Consider the following 15,905-nt stretch of genomic DNA (forward strand, 5'->3'; position numbering starts at 1 on the left):
ACCCGAGGGTCAAAGGGGAATTGTCATCTTTTTACAGACCCCACCTCCTCGGCCAGGGTGATTGGCTAGAGGTGGCGTCTGACTAAAGTGGCCTGATCCTTGGTCACAGTGGTGGGACTCTGGGACAAGCTTGTGACGTAAGACAGGCCTGCGTCCACCAGGGTAATTTTAATTAGCACAAAAGAAAGAGACCGCTTTCCTATGGGGTGCTGAAACTGAGTAGATAGGAGGCCCGAAGTTTCCAGGGCCTTCCTTGGCCTTAGCCTCTGGGCATAAGCTGATCTGAGAGAATGTCGCAGGTAAAGAGACAGCACACTGGTGTTGAGGGACTTCTTGCCAACCTTTGAGGTGCCGGGAGCCGTCAAGACTTTGCCTCTGCGACCCTATGTTTGTTTAGCAAATCCCTTGATTCTAGGAGCTACCCAGTGTCCTTTCAGCAAATCCTCTTTGGCATAAGTGATTCCAGGCTTTCTCTCAGCTGCTGTTACAACTCCTGCCAAAGGCAGAGAACTCTGGAAACTGTGTGAGGCCCCTCTGGAGCCGGCCGCCGCAATCCAGAGGGTCTGACATGGATATCAAGAGTGGAAAGCTGAGAAGCAGCGCCGGTTGGTGCAACAATGGGGAAGGTGAGCCATGTGATGGAGAGGAAGTGCTGCTTTCTACCCGCGGGAGGAAAAGGCCCAAGGCGGTAGTAGGAGTCCATGGAGCAATCTGCCTTATCAGATTTCCTTTTTCTGAGCAAGCCAAACCAAGGGCTCAGCGGCACTCTCCGCTCCCTGCCCCCCCAGGCCCTAAGGGGACCTGATCAGGCACCAACCCAACTCCGGGAACTTTCCAAATCAATGGAGCTGCTTAAATCTCTCCTGTTGCCCATCACCGGTGCTTCCTCAGGACCAGGAGAGACGTAGACGGTCCTCACTGCTAAAGGCCTGCCTCTATGGTGACAAGTTCCTGAATAAGGTACTTAGAGTGCCTGCACTCTCCTTTCAGCATTCGACATGTATTTATTTAATCCTCACAGCGCTATGGGCTGGATGCTAATATTATTTGCATTTTATTTTTTTAAGATTTTTCTTTATTTGAAAGAGAGCAAAAACAAGAGAGATCACAGAGGGAGAGGGAGAAGTAGACTTGCCGCTGAGTGGAGAGCCCGATGCGAGGCTCGATCCCATCATGACCTGAGCCGAAGGCAGACGCTTCACCAACTGAGCCACCCAGGCACCCTATTATTTGCATTTTAGAGATGGACAAATTGAGGCTTCTGGAGATTAGGAAGTTTGCTATAGGCGGCACCTGTATCAAATAGAGCCAGAATTTAAACTCAGGCAGTCTAACTCCGGAACCTTCTCTTCCAACTGCTATGCTGGTTTGTCTTCTAGACACAGGGCACTGGCTGGACCACGCAAGTGAATTGCTCCACCTGCTCGGCCTCCTGGTCTCATCACTGTTGGCCCTAGAAGTGGGTGAGGCAGATTCGGGGTGGGGGTCGGGGGTTCTACCACTCTGCCCTCTATGGGAAGTTCCCATCATTTTTATGTTATTCGAGTCAGGTCTGTTAAGGTACTGTCACATCCCTCAGATACTGCTGATGCCCTTAACCTCGAGTTTAGCTAACTCTGGGTGGAAGCCCTGAGCCACGACCACTCTATGGACAAAATGTCCTCCAATAATAAAAACAACAGCAATAATATCAGGCTAACACTTATATAACACTCTCTACGTGATGTATCTTACACTAATTGAGCGATGCCTCACAACAACCCTAGGAGGTAGGTGCTATCATTAGCCCCATTTGGCAGATGAAGAAACTAAGGCGCGGAAACGTTAAATGGCTTGCCCAGGTTTATACAGAGAGTAATGAGTGAAGCTGAGATTCAAACTTAAGCATTCTGGCTTCCTAGTCTACTGTCTCAACGTCCAGGTTAAAACGGCCTTCCTGTGTGCTTGTCTGCCTAGCCTTCCATCTATCTATCAAACAACTATCTTACATGCAAACATACTAGTGGATTTGGTCTGCTAATTTTCCTTTTGTAGTTAGGGGTTTGGGTACCAGTCTTTGTAAGAGTGATGGGCCTATGCTTTTCCTATACTCTCTTTTTCATTATTGGTATCAAGATTATATTAACTTTATAAAATGAGTTGGGGAGTTTTCTCAAGCTTGCTAATGGTATTGCCAACTCTTCTACATTCTTCTTTGTATTTTATAGCCTTAATTTATAGGTTTCTAATAAGCCTGTTAACAGCCTCCATTAAGATTGTGTTTTACATATTTTCATAACTTTTTTTTTAAAGATTTATTTATTTGACAGATATAGACACAGCGAGAGAGGGAACACAAGCAGGGGGAGTGGGAGAGGGAGAAGCAGGCTTCCCGTCGAGCAGGGAGCCTGATGCGGGGCTTGATCCCAGGACTCTGGGATCATGACCCGAGCTGAAGGCAGATGCTTCACCGACTGAGCCACTCAGGGGCATAACTTTTTTTAAAGACTTTATTTATTTAGGGGCACCTGGGTGGCTCAGTCGGTGAAGCGTCTGCCTTCTGTTCAGGTCATGATCCCAGAGTCCTGGGATTGAGCCCTGCATTGGGGTCCCTGCTCAGTGGGGAGTCCGCTTCTCCCTCTCCCTCTGTCCCTCTCTCTCTCTGTCTCTCTCTCAAAATAAATAAACAAAATCTTTGAAAAAAAAAGACTATTTATTTATTTATTTGAGAGAAAGAGAGAGTGCACATGCACGAGTGGGAAGGAGGGGCAGGGGTAGGGAGAGGAACAAGCAGACTCTGTGCTGAGCATGGAGCCCGACGTGGGGCACTATCTCATGACCCTGAGATCATAGCCTGAGCCAAAATCAAGAAATGGATGCTTAACTGACTGAGCCACCCAGGCACCCCATATTTTCAAATAATATCAATATAAGAAGGAATGTTAAGCAAACTCCAAAATGAAAAATAAAATGAAACAATGAACCCACAGGAAAAAAAAACATTATTTTAAGTGACTTGTGCACAGTACTCTGTACATTCTTGGTGGAATGTATTATAAAAGCATAAAACACTACAAAGAAACCTTAAACTTGTCTCACCCATTTTATTTTTAGAAGTAATATTAACATTGTAATTGTGGAGCTATTTTTATATATTATAAAGTAAAATATGTAACTATGTCCATGTTATTAAAGAACAATATTTTTAGTTAAGAGAATAGAGATACAAAGATAAAATCAAAGAAGTTAAGAAAAACACTTGAGTTCCAATTTGAATGAAAAAACAGAAACATGGAATGTTATTACAAAATATAATTCCTAGATGTTTACACCAGAGTTGGCAAATTTTTCTTCTGAATGGCTGGATAGTAAACAATTTAGGCTTTGCAGACTATGTCATCTTGCTGCAAATATTTGACTTGGCTGTTATTGTGTGAAAGCAGCCACAGACAATACGTAAACAAACGAGCATGATGGTGTTCCAATAAAACTTTATTTACAAAAGCAAGCAGTGGCTTAAGGGCCAGAGTTGTGTTTTCTGACCCCTAATCTAGAATCCATGCACCTTCCCCCAATGGCAATGAGAACACTTAGCACTTATGTTGGCTTCTGAATTGCATTCCCCTAAAAGTAACCAAGGGTTCTCAGAGAGAACTGATTCCAGATCTACGCAGGAAATGTTCAAGATGAGCCTGACTTATCTTGTGTCAGAAAGCAAAACAAGGGGTGCCTGGGGGGCTCTGTTGGTTAAGCGACTGCCTTCAGCTCAGGTCATGACCCCAGGGTCCTGGGATCGAGCCCCGCATCGGGCTCCCTGCTCAGCGGGAAGCCTGCTTCTCCCTCTCCCACTCCCCCTGCTTGTGTTCCCTCTCTCGCTGTCTCTCTCTCTGTGTCAATTAAATAAATAAATAAAATCTTAAAAAAATAAAGAAGCAAAACAAAACCAAAGAAACCTCCAAGATTAATGGAGTCATTTCAAAAGAATTTTGGCATTACATTGAAGGGTTCTCCGTGGCCAATTTGGCTGAGTAATTTGAGTATCAAATAATGATAATGATGATAACAAACATAATTAATTATAAACAAAACAAATAAGATTCTTTTTTTTTTTGAGAAGGAGGTGAGGGACAGAGAGAGAGTGAGAGAGAGAATCCTAAGCTTGGTGTGGAGCCCTATGTGGGGCTCGATCTCACAACTCTGAGATCACGATCTGAGCTAAAATCAAAAGTTGGACGGTTACCTGACGGAGCCACTCAGGTGCCCCAAAACAAATAACATTCGTAAGTTTATACTGATAATAAAAAAGAAAAGGAAGAGAAAGGAAAACCACTCATTCGCCACCATTGAAGACGACTTTTACATCAACTTTTTCTCTGGTGCTAAGTATTTCTCCTACTCTAGTTGAAGAGAGAAGCCTCTTCTTTACAGAAAAATTACAACTGATAAACATAGAAGGATGATAGAAGTCAAAAGTCGCCATTGCACAAACCCTAGAGACACAATTGATTCAGGAAGGGATTATGAACATATGGGAAAACCATTAGGTGTCGGCTGTTGGTGAACAGGACAGTTGCATGGTGCCAAATTGTCACCTTACAAATAATTCGCTTGCTATAAAGGGAAATGCATACACTTGCATGGAAAAATCTGGTGGTTGTCACTTTAACTCAGGAGTTAAACTCAACAACACTAAAGACTGGGGCAGTCCGACATGATGTACTCTTAGTATGATACAATATGAAGCAAACAGCATAACCTATGAAATAGTGTTGCCTTTCAACCTTTCACATAGAATACAGGGGCTAGGAAAATAAGTTAAGTGATACTACAAAGAAACAGTCAAATTCAGGATGATGCAGGACATTCGACAAGATGACAAATTGATCTTATCTCTTCAAAGTCTATGGATGCAAATTAAAAAAATTGTCGAGACAGTTCTAGTTTAAAGGACACAGAAGAGATATGACAAATACATTTCATAAACTTTAGATCATTTTTCAGAAAAAAAGCAGTTACATAAAACATATTTGGACAATTGGGGAATTTTGATTAGGGACTACATAGCAGATATTATAAGGAAACTATCATTAATTTCCTTAGGTATGATAATGGCACTGAGGTGATATAAGAACTCGTCCTTACTCTTGGGAGATGCATGTTCAAATATTCAGGACTATGATACCATTACACTTGTAAGTAGATACATAAAGCAAATATGGCAACATTTTAACAGCACTGGAATCCCGTTTGTAGATATATATGTGTAGCTTACACTATTCTTCCTATTTTTTTGTGTTTGCAAATTTCCAAAGTCAAAATTTGGAGAAAAGTTTTCTCTGTGCAGGAATCTACATTACCTTCAAACTTGCAGTCAGGACAATCATTTTGCAAACAAACTGGCCTTCACAAATTCTAAATATTGCTCCCTCAAGATTCTATGCCCTAATCCAGATCCTGTGAGTACCATAAAATCACTGACCACCCCCCTTATGCGATGTCACATAGCACAGTTGGCCCTAAAATAGGGGTATTATCTCAGTGGGCCTAATTCTAATCATGTGAATCTCTTTAAACAGAGTTTTTTCTGGTTGGTGGCAAAAGAGGACGTTAGACTCAATGCACAAGAAGGAGTCGACTCACTGATGCTGGCTTTATTTAGTTATTTATTTATTTATTTAAGATTTTATTTATTTATTTGACAGAGAGAGACACAGCGAGAGAGGGAACACAAGCAGGGGGAGTGGGAGAGGGAAAAGCAGGCTTCCTGAGGAGCAGGGAGCCTGATGCGGGGCTCGATCCCAGGGCCCTGGGATCATGACCCAAGCCGAAGGCAGATGCCTAATGACTGAGCCACCCAGGCACCCCAACGCTGGCTTTAAAGACGGGCAAAAGGGGGCCACAAGCCAAGGAATACAGGTAGTCTCTAGAAGCAGAAATCAGCCCCAGATGACAGCTAACAGTCCTACAATTGCAAAGAACTGAGTTCCACCAACAGTTTCAACGGGCTTGGAAGAGGAATATGCTCCAGAACCTCTAGAGACAAATACAGCCTGGCCAACACCTTCATTTCAGCCTTACGAGGCCCAGAACAGAGAAAATACTGAGCTTGCCTAGACTTCTAACATAGAGAATGGTGAGCACATAAATGGTGTTGTTTTTAGACACTAGGCTTATGGTTATTTCTTATGGCAGCAATAGAAAATTAATACAGTATCTTAGGAAGGTCCAGGTGCTGGAGGAACATGTTCAGGGAGTTTGGAGTTTGGACGCATTAATTTGCTGAATTCTGTAAACTGTGGAATTAAACTCGTGGTTGTTTTGCTCTCGTGTTGCAAATTACTCCTTATCTTTCTGAATTATAAAAAAATGTATTCTCTGTTCCTTATTTCTTTTTATCTTCTAAATGTGCCTGCTTCTTAAGGTGTTTTCCATTTTATTTTTCTAGTAAAGGAAAATATATCTCGATATGCACTTTCTAATTCCATAAAATATAAACACATGATAGATTTTCCCTCATAGATGGTTGGGTATAAAAGCCAGTGTGGAAGAGTGACATCCATAGGAACGGTGGCACAAAGACCTCCCCAAATTTTCTCCCCAGTAAGAACAGTGAGAATGCTAACAAAAATTGTCAAAATCAACTTTTCCAGAACTCTAGAAAGTAACTAAAAGCTTGCAGGAAATGTTTATTCAAGAAAAAGAGTGGAATCTCAGGAAGAATGGGAACTTTGTGGTACTTGCCTCATAACATCTTCCTCTTCCAATCTCCTTGGAAGCCTTAAAATCCAACAGTCTCACAACAAAAGTAGCTGTGAAAACTAGCAACTTAACAGCCATGGGGGCAGAAGAGGTTTGGAGTTACCCCAAGCCCCACCCCAAGAATTGCCTTTATCTGTCTTTTTGTGGCATTTCCCTGGAAACACTCCAATCAAAAGGCAGCGATTGGCTGGTTGGATAAGAAAACATGATCTGACCCTATGGTGTCTACAAGAGATGCACATTAGTCTCAAAACCACAAATACTTTGAAAGTAAAAGGATGGAAAAAATATATACCATAGAAACAGTAACCGGAAGAGACCTGGAGTGGTGATACTAATATCAGACAAAATAAACTCTAGGACAAAAATTTTTTACTAGCAACAAAGAAGACATTTTATAATGATAAAAGATCAATCCATCAAGAAGATATAAAAATGATAAATATATGTGAACCTAACAACAGAGCCCCAAAATACAACATGTAAAATGGCATAGCTGAAGGGAATGGAATAGAGAATGAAAAAACATAGAGAAAATCAACAAAACCAAAAGTGGGTCCTTTAAAAAGATCAACAAAATTTACAACCCTTTGATTAGACTGACCCCAAAAGAAAAGGCTCAAATTATTAAAAAGGAATAAAAGAAGAGTCTTCACTACTAACTTTGCAAACATAAAAAGGGTTATAAGGGAATACTGTAAGCAATTAAATGCCAACAAATTAGATACCCTAGATGAAATGCACAAATGCCTAGAAAGATAGAAACTACCAGAAGAAATAGAAAATCTGAATAGACCTATAACAAGTAGAGTAGTTGAATTGAATTAGTAATCAAAAAACATTGCACAAAGAAAACCTCAGACCCAGATGGCTTCAGGGGTGAATTCTACCAAACATTTAAAGATGAATAAACACCCATCCTTCACAAACTCTTCTAAAAAAATAGAAGAGGAGAGAGTATTTCCCAACTCAGTCTGTGAATCTAGGATTACTCTGACATGACACCAAAACCAAAGACATCATGAGAAGGGAAAATTACAGACCCAATATCCCTTATGAATGTAGGTGCAACAACCCTCAACGAAAAGTACCAGCAAACTGAATCTAGCAACATACAAAAAGGATTATAGACCATGACCAAGTGGGATTTATCTCATACTGCTAGGATAATTCAGCATCTGAAAATCAATCAGTGGATCAAAGACCTAAATGTAAGAGCTAAATCTATAAAACTGCTAGAAAAAACCATAGACACAAATCTTCTTAACCTTAGATTAGGCAATGATTTCTTAGATATGACACCAAAAGAAGAAACAACAAAAGAGAAAAATAGACAAATTGGACTACATCAAAATATAAAATTTTTATGCTTCAAAAAATATTATCAAGAACATGAAAAGGGGTGCCTGGGTGGTTCAGTCGGTTAAGCGTCTGACTCTTGGTTTTGGCTCAGGTCATGATCTCCCAGTGGAGATCCCAGGGAGTCTGCTTCTCCTCTTCCTCTCCCTCTGCCCCTCCCCCGACACGCAAGCACTCTCTCTGAAATAAATAAATAAATCTTAAAAAAAAAAAAAAACATGAAAAGACAGGGGCGCCTGGCTGGCTCAGTAAGGGGAACATGTGACTCTTGATCTGGGCGGGGAGGGGGGGTGTGTGTTGGAGTCCCACATTGGGTGGAGAGATTACCGAAATAAATAAATAAATAAATAAATGAAAGCTTTAAGAAAAAAAAAAGAAAGCAAAAGACAATCCACAGAATGGGAAAAATGCTTGCAAATTCTCTGAGAAGGGACTTGTATGCAGAATATATAAAGAACTCTTAAATGTAAACAATAAAAAACAAACAACCCATTAATAAAATGGGAAAGGATTTGAGTAGACTAGACATTTTTCTGAAGAAGATATACAAATAGCCAATAAGCACATGAAAAGATGCTCAACATCATTGGTCATTAGGGAAATTTAAATGAAAACCACAGCAAAACACCACTACATTCCTATTATAATGGATAACATTTTTTTTTAAAGTAGGCTCCATGCCCAGCATGGAGCCCAGTGAGGGCTGGACTCAGGACCCTGAGATCAAGACCTGAGCTGAGATCAAGAGCCTAATGCTCAACTGTCTGAGCCGTCCAGGCACCCCAATGGATAACACTTTTAATAATAATGGCAATACAAAGTGCTGGCGAAGTTGAGGAGCAACTAGAGCTCTCATAATTTGCTGGTTGCAATTCAGCTACTCTGGAATATGGCTTAGTAGTTCCTTGTAAGATTAAACATACCTTTCCTATGACACTAAGCCATCTCTCCCCTGGATGTTTACCATGGAGAAAGGAAATTTTATGTCCACATAGAAACCTGTTCGCTGATAAACCTAGGCTTTATCCATAATTGCTAAAAACTAGAAGCAACCCAAATATCCCTCAATGGATGAACGTTTATCCAAACTGAGGTATATTAATGTCATAAAACATTCTTCAGTGATAAAAAAAAAAAGGAATAAACTACTGATACATGTAAAAACCTGGAGGAAAGTATTATTGCAAAATGAAGGAACGCAAACACAAAAAGCTACATACTCTATGATTCTATTTATATGACTATCTGGAAAAGGTAAACATAGGAGCAGTAGACAGATGAGTACTTGCCAAGGGTCTGGGAGTAGGGGGCAGGTTGATGACAATGGAGCCTGAGGGTATCTTTGAGGCAAAGGGACTCCTGTAGATCAATTTTAGTAGTAATTTCACAACCATACGCATTCATCAAAACTCACAGAACTGTACACCAAAAAGAGTGAATTTTACTGTATGTAAAATTAAAATTAAAAAAAAAAAACACAGAATCTGAGTAATACTAAATAAAGAAAACATATTTAGAACATTGTTTAGGTCCTTGGCTCTTCTTTTCTGCCAGAGTGGTGTCTTTGCAAATCCACTTTATCTAGATGCAGGAGAGCTTGTGCCACATGATAGATGGTATGACTTATATCAGATGCGAGGGAGGGGGGACGTTGTAGAAAACTGCTGCCCATCTTAAAATGATCAGGCAAATATAGGTCAGTAGAAAGAACATCCAGTAGAAAAAAAAAAAAAAAACACAAAAAATCCGATCAGGAGTTCTCAAAACAAAGGTTGTGGGTATGACAAGGGAGGCTCAGCAAATCCAAATCACTTGGTGAGACCCACCCACACCCCCCGTGGCCAGTATATCAGAATTGGAGATAATAGTTAGTGGACAAGGGGGCAGACAGGTGGCATTTGCAGGGCAGAAATTCTGTGAGTTGAAATGTTCCGTGGAAGGTTGGGATGTTCCATCCCACCCTCTGATCACTGGGCTAGGTGAGAAATAGGTCACCTTGGGTAACAGCCTTTTATCTTAGCCTTTATTTTCATAAACAACGAGATTTTCTTCCAGCCAATGATGAAGACTACAGTTGTCACATCTCCCTCAAAGAAACAGCTGCAGGACAGAAGCCAGGGCAAGTAGTTGCTGGGCCAACACTATGTAGACTCCTTCCCATGTCCTCTGGGGGGCCCTTGCTGTGAAGTACTCTCCCTCAGGTTGGAGAGTGCCCATGATCTGTATGGTTAAGACTGCTTGCTACTCAGGGCCTCACCCTGACTAAGAAGTGAAGGTAAGTGTTTTGGGTTTTTTTCTCCTAGGAACATTAGAGAAAATAATGTTTTTTTATGTCTTGCTGTGTCCTTAGAATAGCCTACTTCACTTGTGCGCAGAAAGAAAACAGTATGCTAATAAAGGACTTTATGAAAGAAAACCTGTCCAGGCATCATAGCAAGTATGGAGAATATATGAATAGCCCTTATTCAGTAGAGTAGAGGAAAGTGATCTTCAATATAGAATCCTTTTTTTTTCTTTTACATTCAAGAAGCCTTCTGTTAAAATTACAGTTCAAAATTAGTTCACAAAGGAAACTATTTTCATTTGTTTTTTAACTTTAATTTTTTAATAAGAATCTCAAAATATACAGTCAACCTTTGTTGATTTTAGAGTATAACAGATAATTAATAATGACCTAGAAATGTTTTTGGTTATTAAGGATTTCAACAATTATTATATATTGAAATATGACATTTAAACTAAATTAGCAGGTATGTGTTAGTGGGTTTTTATTTGTTTCTTTGCTTGATCTGTTTTCTTTGGAATTTTTGAAGGATAGTTTAAGCCTCTTCTCAACTATTTCTTTCTATAACAAGACCAAATTCACATGCATAGAGAATTTATCTCTGGGTTCCCACTTCTGGAATGGTGGACTAGGGAATTTAGCCCACACACATGACTTCGGGACAACTAGAGAAGGTGGGTGAAATTAAAAAAAAAAAAAAAAAGTCTGTGTGAAGGCGCTAGGGAGCTAACTAGATGTACCTTCCCAAGATCTAGGAGAAGGAGGAAATCCAGGGAGCTGTTTTTCTCCTGGGAACTTATACTAATTCTAGTAGGAAAGCTGAGAAACTGAGCAGAATTTTCACAGCTTTGCCAAATTGAGGAACCTGTCAAGGAAACATGGGAAGATTTGGGTCTTTACCCCAAGGGGCTGCATCTTATAACCAGAAGTAAATTCTCCCAAGAGCTATAACTCAGCCTGGAATCACCTTAATCACCACACTTGGACTAAGTGAATCCTGGTATACTAGGGGTTCTGGACATCCCAAACTGCTGGCATGCCCAGATACCTTTCTGAAATAAACATTAGTCTTCTTTGGAGGGGAACATCCGTGCATCAAATTGTTTCTGCAAACAATTTTGGAAATACAATGTCTAGAATTTGACAAGAAATAATGAGACACATAAGAAGGGAATATGCCATAAATTAAAACCAGCAGAAATTATAGAAAATAGAAACAGATGCACACAAGCTATAGATACTAAAATTATGAGACACAGATTTTAAAATAATGATCCTCCTGGGGTGCCTGGATGGTGTAGTCTGTTAAGCGTCTGACTCTTGTTTTCTGCTCAGGTCGTGATCTCAGGGTCCTGGTCTCCTTGCTCAGCCCTGAGTCTGCCTGAGACTCTCTGTCCCTCTCCCTCTGCCCCTCCCCCCAGTGCTCTCTCTCTCTCTAAAATAAATCTATGAAAAGAAAAGGAAAGGAAAGGAAAGAAAAAAAAGAAAAGAAAAGAAAGAAAAGAAAAGAAAAAAGAATGATTCTCCCTGTGGAGATAAAAAACAAAATTAAGAATTTGGCAGACAACTGGCAACTATAAAAACAAACCAAATAAAAACTCTAAACTAAACTAAAAAATTCAATAGAGCTAAAAAAATACAATAACCAAAATTAAGAATGCAGGGGTTGGATGTAACAGAAGGTTAGACAAATCTATGGGGAGAGTCAGTGACCTGGAACAGGGGTCAATAAACTAAAACCTATGGGCACAATCTGGCTCAGGCCTGTTTTTGTATGGCCCATGAGAGAATGGTTTTCATATTTTTGAAGGGTTTTAAAAAAAGAAGAATATGTGAAAGACCCTCTATTTGCCCTGCAAAACCTAAAATATTTACTGTCTAGCCCTCTAGAAAAGCTAGAAGGGTCCAGGAAGAAGGCTTAGAAGGCAGCCCCAGCCACCATTGTGCCCAGGTGGTGAGACTCAGTTACTGTGGTCCTTTCAGGAGGGCTTTAACCATTCATTTACTCACCAACTCAGGTCTTTAATACCTCTGCAGTCAATTCCCACCTCAGTGCTTAGGAGCACAGACCTTATGGTTGGAACTGGGCTTAAATCCCAACTTAGCCTTGTCACACAGAGAAAAGGGAGATGATAACAGGGCCTGGCTGACTGGTAGTTATGAAGACCAACAAGATAATGCATATCAGGCGCTTTAGCACTGTCTGTATATAGGAAAGACTCACTGCATGTCAGGTGCTATTGTTAGCAAGGAGTGTGCTCAGACCATGCCCCAAATGGACTGTAAGTCCCAGAAGGACACTCTGGTGCCTGTAATGGAGTGAGATGGAATGCAGGTATGACAGGGAAGGAAGGCAGGGCAGTACCATCTTGAATATGGAAGATGAAGGCCAAGTGCAAACTTTATACCATTCCTCTTCCCACAAACATTTGCCTACATGTGAACTACAGTTAAAAGTGATTATCATCAGGGGGCGCCTGGGTGGCTCAGTCAGTTAAGCATCGGAGTCTTGGTTTCCGCTCAGGTCATGATCTCAGGGTCGTGAGATCGAGCCCCACACTGAGCTCTGTGCTGGGGGTCGAGCCTGCTTAAGATTCTCTCTTGAAAGGTGAACCCTCCTACACTGTTGGTGGGAATGCAAGCTGGTGCAGCCACTCTGGAAAACAGTATGGAGGTTCCTCAAAATGTTGAAAATACAGCTAGCCTACGACCCAGCAATTGCACTACTGGGTATTCACCCCAAAGATACCAATGTAGTGATCTGAAGGGGTACGTGCACCCCGATGTTTATAGCAGCAATGTCCACAATAGCCAAACTACGGAAAGAGCCTAGATGTCCAACCATAGATGAATGGATAAAGAAGATGTGGTACATATATACGATGGAATATGATGCAGCCATCAAAAAATGAAATCTTGCCATTTGCAACGATGTGGATGGAACTAGAGGGTATTATGCTATGTGAAATAAGTCAATCAGAGAAAGACAAGGATCATATGATCTCACTGATATGAGGAATTTGAGAAACAAGACAGAGGATCGTAGGGAAAGGGAGGAAAAAATGAAACAAGACGAAACCAGAGAGGGAGACAAACCATAAGAGACTCTTAATCTCAGGAAACAAACTGAGGGTTGCTGGAGTGGAGGGGGGTGGGAGGGATGGGGTGGCTGGGTGATAGACATTGGGGAGGGTGTGTGCTATGGTGAGTGCTGTGAATTGTATAAGACTCATGAATCACAGACCTGTACCCCTGAAACAAATAATACATTATATGTTAATAAAAAAAAATTCTCTCTCTCTCCTTCTCCTTCTGCCTCTTCCTCCCTCTCTCTCTCTCTCTCTCAAAAAAAAAAAGTGAGTATCATCAGCAATGCTTATTTATAATAGCTAAAGACTACAAGTAACCTAAATCCCTAAAACCTACAGAATGGTTGAGTGAAATTAGTTGATGACAAATAAGGTGTAAAAAATACAATGCAAAACTGTGTGAAGTATGTCAAAGCATAATATTCAAACACTTAAAGCTTAAACTCATATAAATATAGACTAAACACGTAACAGAGATCCATTTGATTCATTAGTGAGGGCATCAGTGAGATTGTAAAGCTGGTTCAAAGAGCATTTTGTGAACTGGGTATCCACAGGCATGAATAAAGAATGTTAGAATGCACTGCATAAGGTATAAAACTGATTAACTCATAAGGCTATAAAACCATAACCTTTGGAGTTATCTTTTGTACCAGACAGAAATAATCTACAAGTTAACATATAACTTCACAGTGTCTGGGCTTTAATCAAATAGTAAATAGTGAAGTCAAACGCAGAGACATTCTCTTAGAGAATTAAATAATTCTATTATACAATGTTCCCAGTACAACACTGAGAAGATGTGCCTCCTCCCCTTTGCCTTATTTCCAAAGGTTTAGGTATTTTTTTCTTAAGAAATAGTATGCTGACTATATAAAATATCTTGTATGTCTAAGTATTAGACTCCAGAGAGGAAATTTATGCCACACCAAAGGTTTTAACTAGGGAGTGTTTAATAAACAGACTACTTAATGGGGGGGGGGTGATAGGGTCAAGGAGATCAAAAAGAGATGCTGAGGTTTCTAGGCACTCGGACTAGTGGGAAACCCTTACTACCCCTAGGTCTGACAAAGAGGGGAGAAACTGAGCAAATAAATACCAACTCTCACCCTCCTTCTGCCCTCTGTTCTTCAGCCAGTGCCTTCTATTGGCTCAACCCAATTGGAAGCAAGAGGAAGAGGGGCCATTGATGTCATCCATCCAGATCAGCCCCTGGGCATAGAGCAAGACTGAGAGGTGAGAAATAGGATGCAAACAGAGAATAATCCACTCAGTCAATATGTCAGGGATCGTTATGGATTAAATTGTATCCTCCAAAAAAGATAGGTTGAAATCCCAACCCTCGGTACCTCAGAATGTGACCCTATTTGGACATAGGGTGTTTACAGAGCTAATTGAGTTTAAATGAAATAATGAGGGTGGACCCTAATCCAATATGACTGCTGTTTTTATAAAAAGGGGAGATCTGAACACCGATACACAGAGAAGGAAGACAATGTGAAGAGACAGGGAGAAGACAGCTATCTACAAGTCAAGGAGAGTGTTCTGGAACAGATTCTCCCTCACAGCCCTCAGAAACAACCAACTCTGTTGGCACCTCGATTTTGGCCTTCTAACCTCCAGAACTATGAAGCAATAAATTTCTGTTGTCAAAGCCATCCAGTTTCTGATATTTGTTATGGCAGCTCTGGCAAACGAATACAGGTGTATAAAAAAAAAATACACACAGAAAGAGGGCCTCTATCAAGATACCGAATATTACTTCTGTGAGGTGGCATGGGCAATTTCTATTTTGTGTTTTTCTTTATTCCCCAGCTCATATACGTTTACATCAGAACAAATGAACAGGTAGTTTTATTAAAACGAACTCAAGGCAGTAGGAGGAGGAGTCACTCATGGGCAGCTTGAGGGGTGTGTACGGCAGAGAGGCAAGCTCAATGATACAATATTAATATGTGGACTCACATTATTTGTGTCCCAAGGGGACATTTCTTGCCCCAGACTGGATCCCAGGCTTTCTGTTCCCTTTATGTCACACAGGTGGCTTTGGTCTCCTTTCCAAAGCTGCCGTCTTACTGGGAGGTCCCCTGAGGCTTGGTTCCCCATCCCCAACCACCCACGATTGGAGAGAAGGCCAAAGTTTAGCACATAAAACGACTTCATTCAAGGGTGTGTTACTGCTCTTCACTAACTGAAAAAGTTAAAAATAACACAGATTTGGGGCACCTGGCTTGCTCAGTCAGAAAAGCGTGGGATTCTTCATCTTGGGGTGGGGGTTCAAGCCCCACATTGGGTATAGAGATTACTACAAAAAAGAAACTTAAAAAAGACATTAACACAAATTTGGTCCTCTCAGAAAATGCTAAACGAATAACTGCTATAAGGCTTAAGGGCTTTAATATAATTTCTGAAGGAAGGGTACCTAATCCATAGGT

The 15,905-nt window shown here is 40.8% G+C and overlaps 1 long non-coding RNA gene across 1 annotated transcript; it reads left to right on the plus strand.

Annotated features, from left to right (window-relative positions):
- Positions 1-785: 785 nt before the first annotated feature.
- Positions 786-15,088, plus strand: LOC112812817 (uncharacterized). Its single transcript, XR_003205371.2, has 3 exons — positions 786-960; positions 14,605-14,706; positions 14,929-15,088. It is a non-coding gene; the product is annotated as an uncharacterized lncRNA (long non-coding RNA).
- The last annotated feature ends 817 nt before the right edge of the window (positions 15,089-15,905 follow it).

Source organism: Callorhinus ursinus, unplaced genomic scaffold, assembly GCF_003265705.2.
Source record: "Callorhinus ursinus isolate GAN/ISIS: 27379988/994484 unplaced genomic scaffold, GSC_fseal_2.0 scaffold16, whole genome shotgun sequence".
Classification (NCBI taxonomy): domain Eukaryota; kingdom Metazoa; phylum Chordata; class Mammalia; order Carnivora; family Otariidae; genus Callorhinus; species Callorhinus ursinus.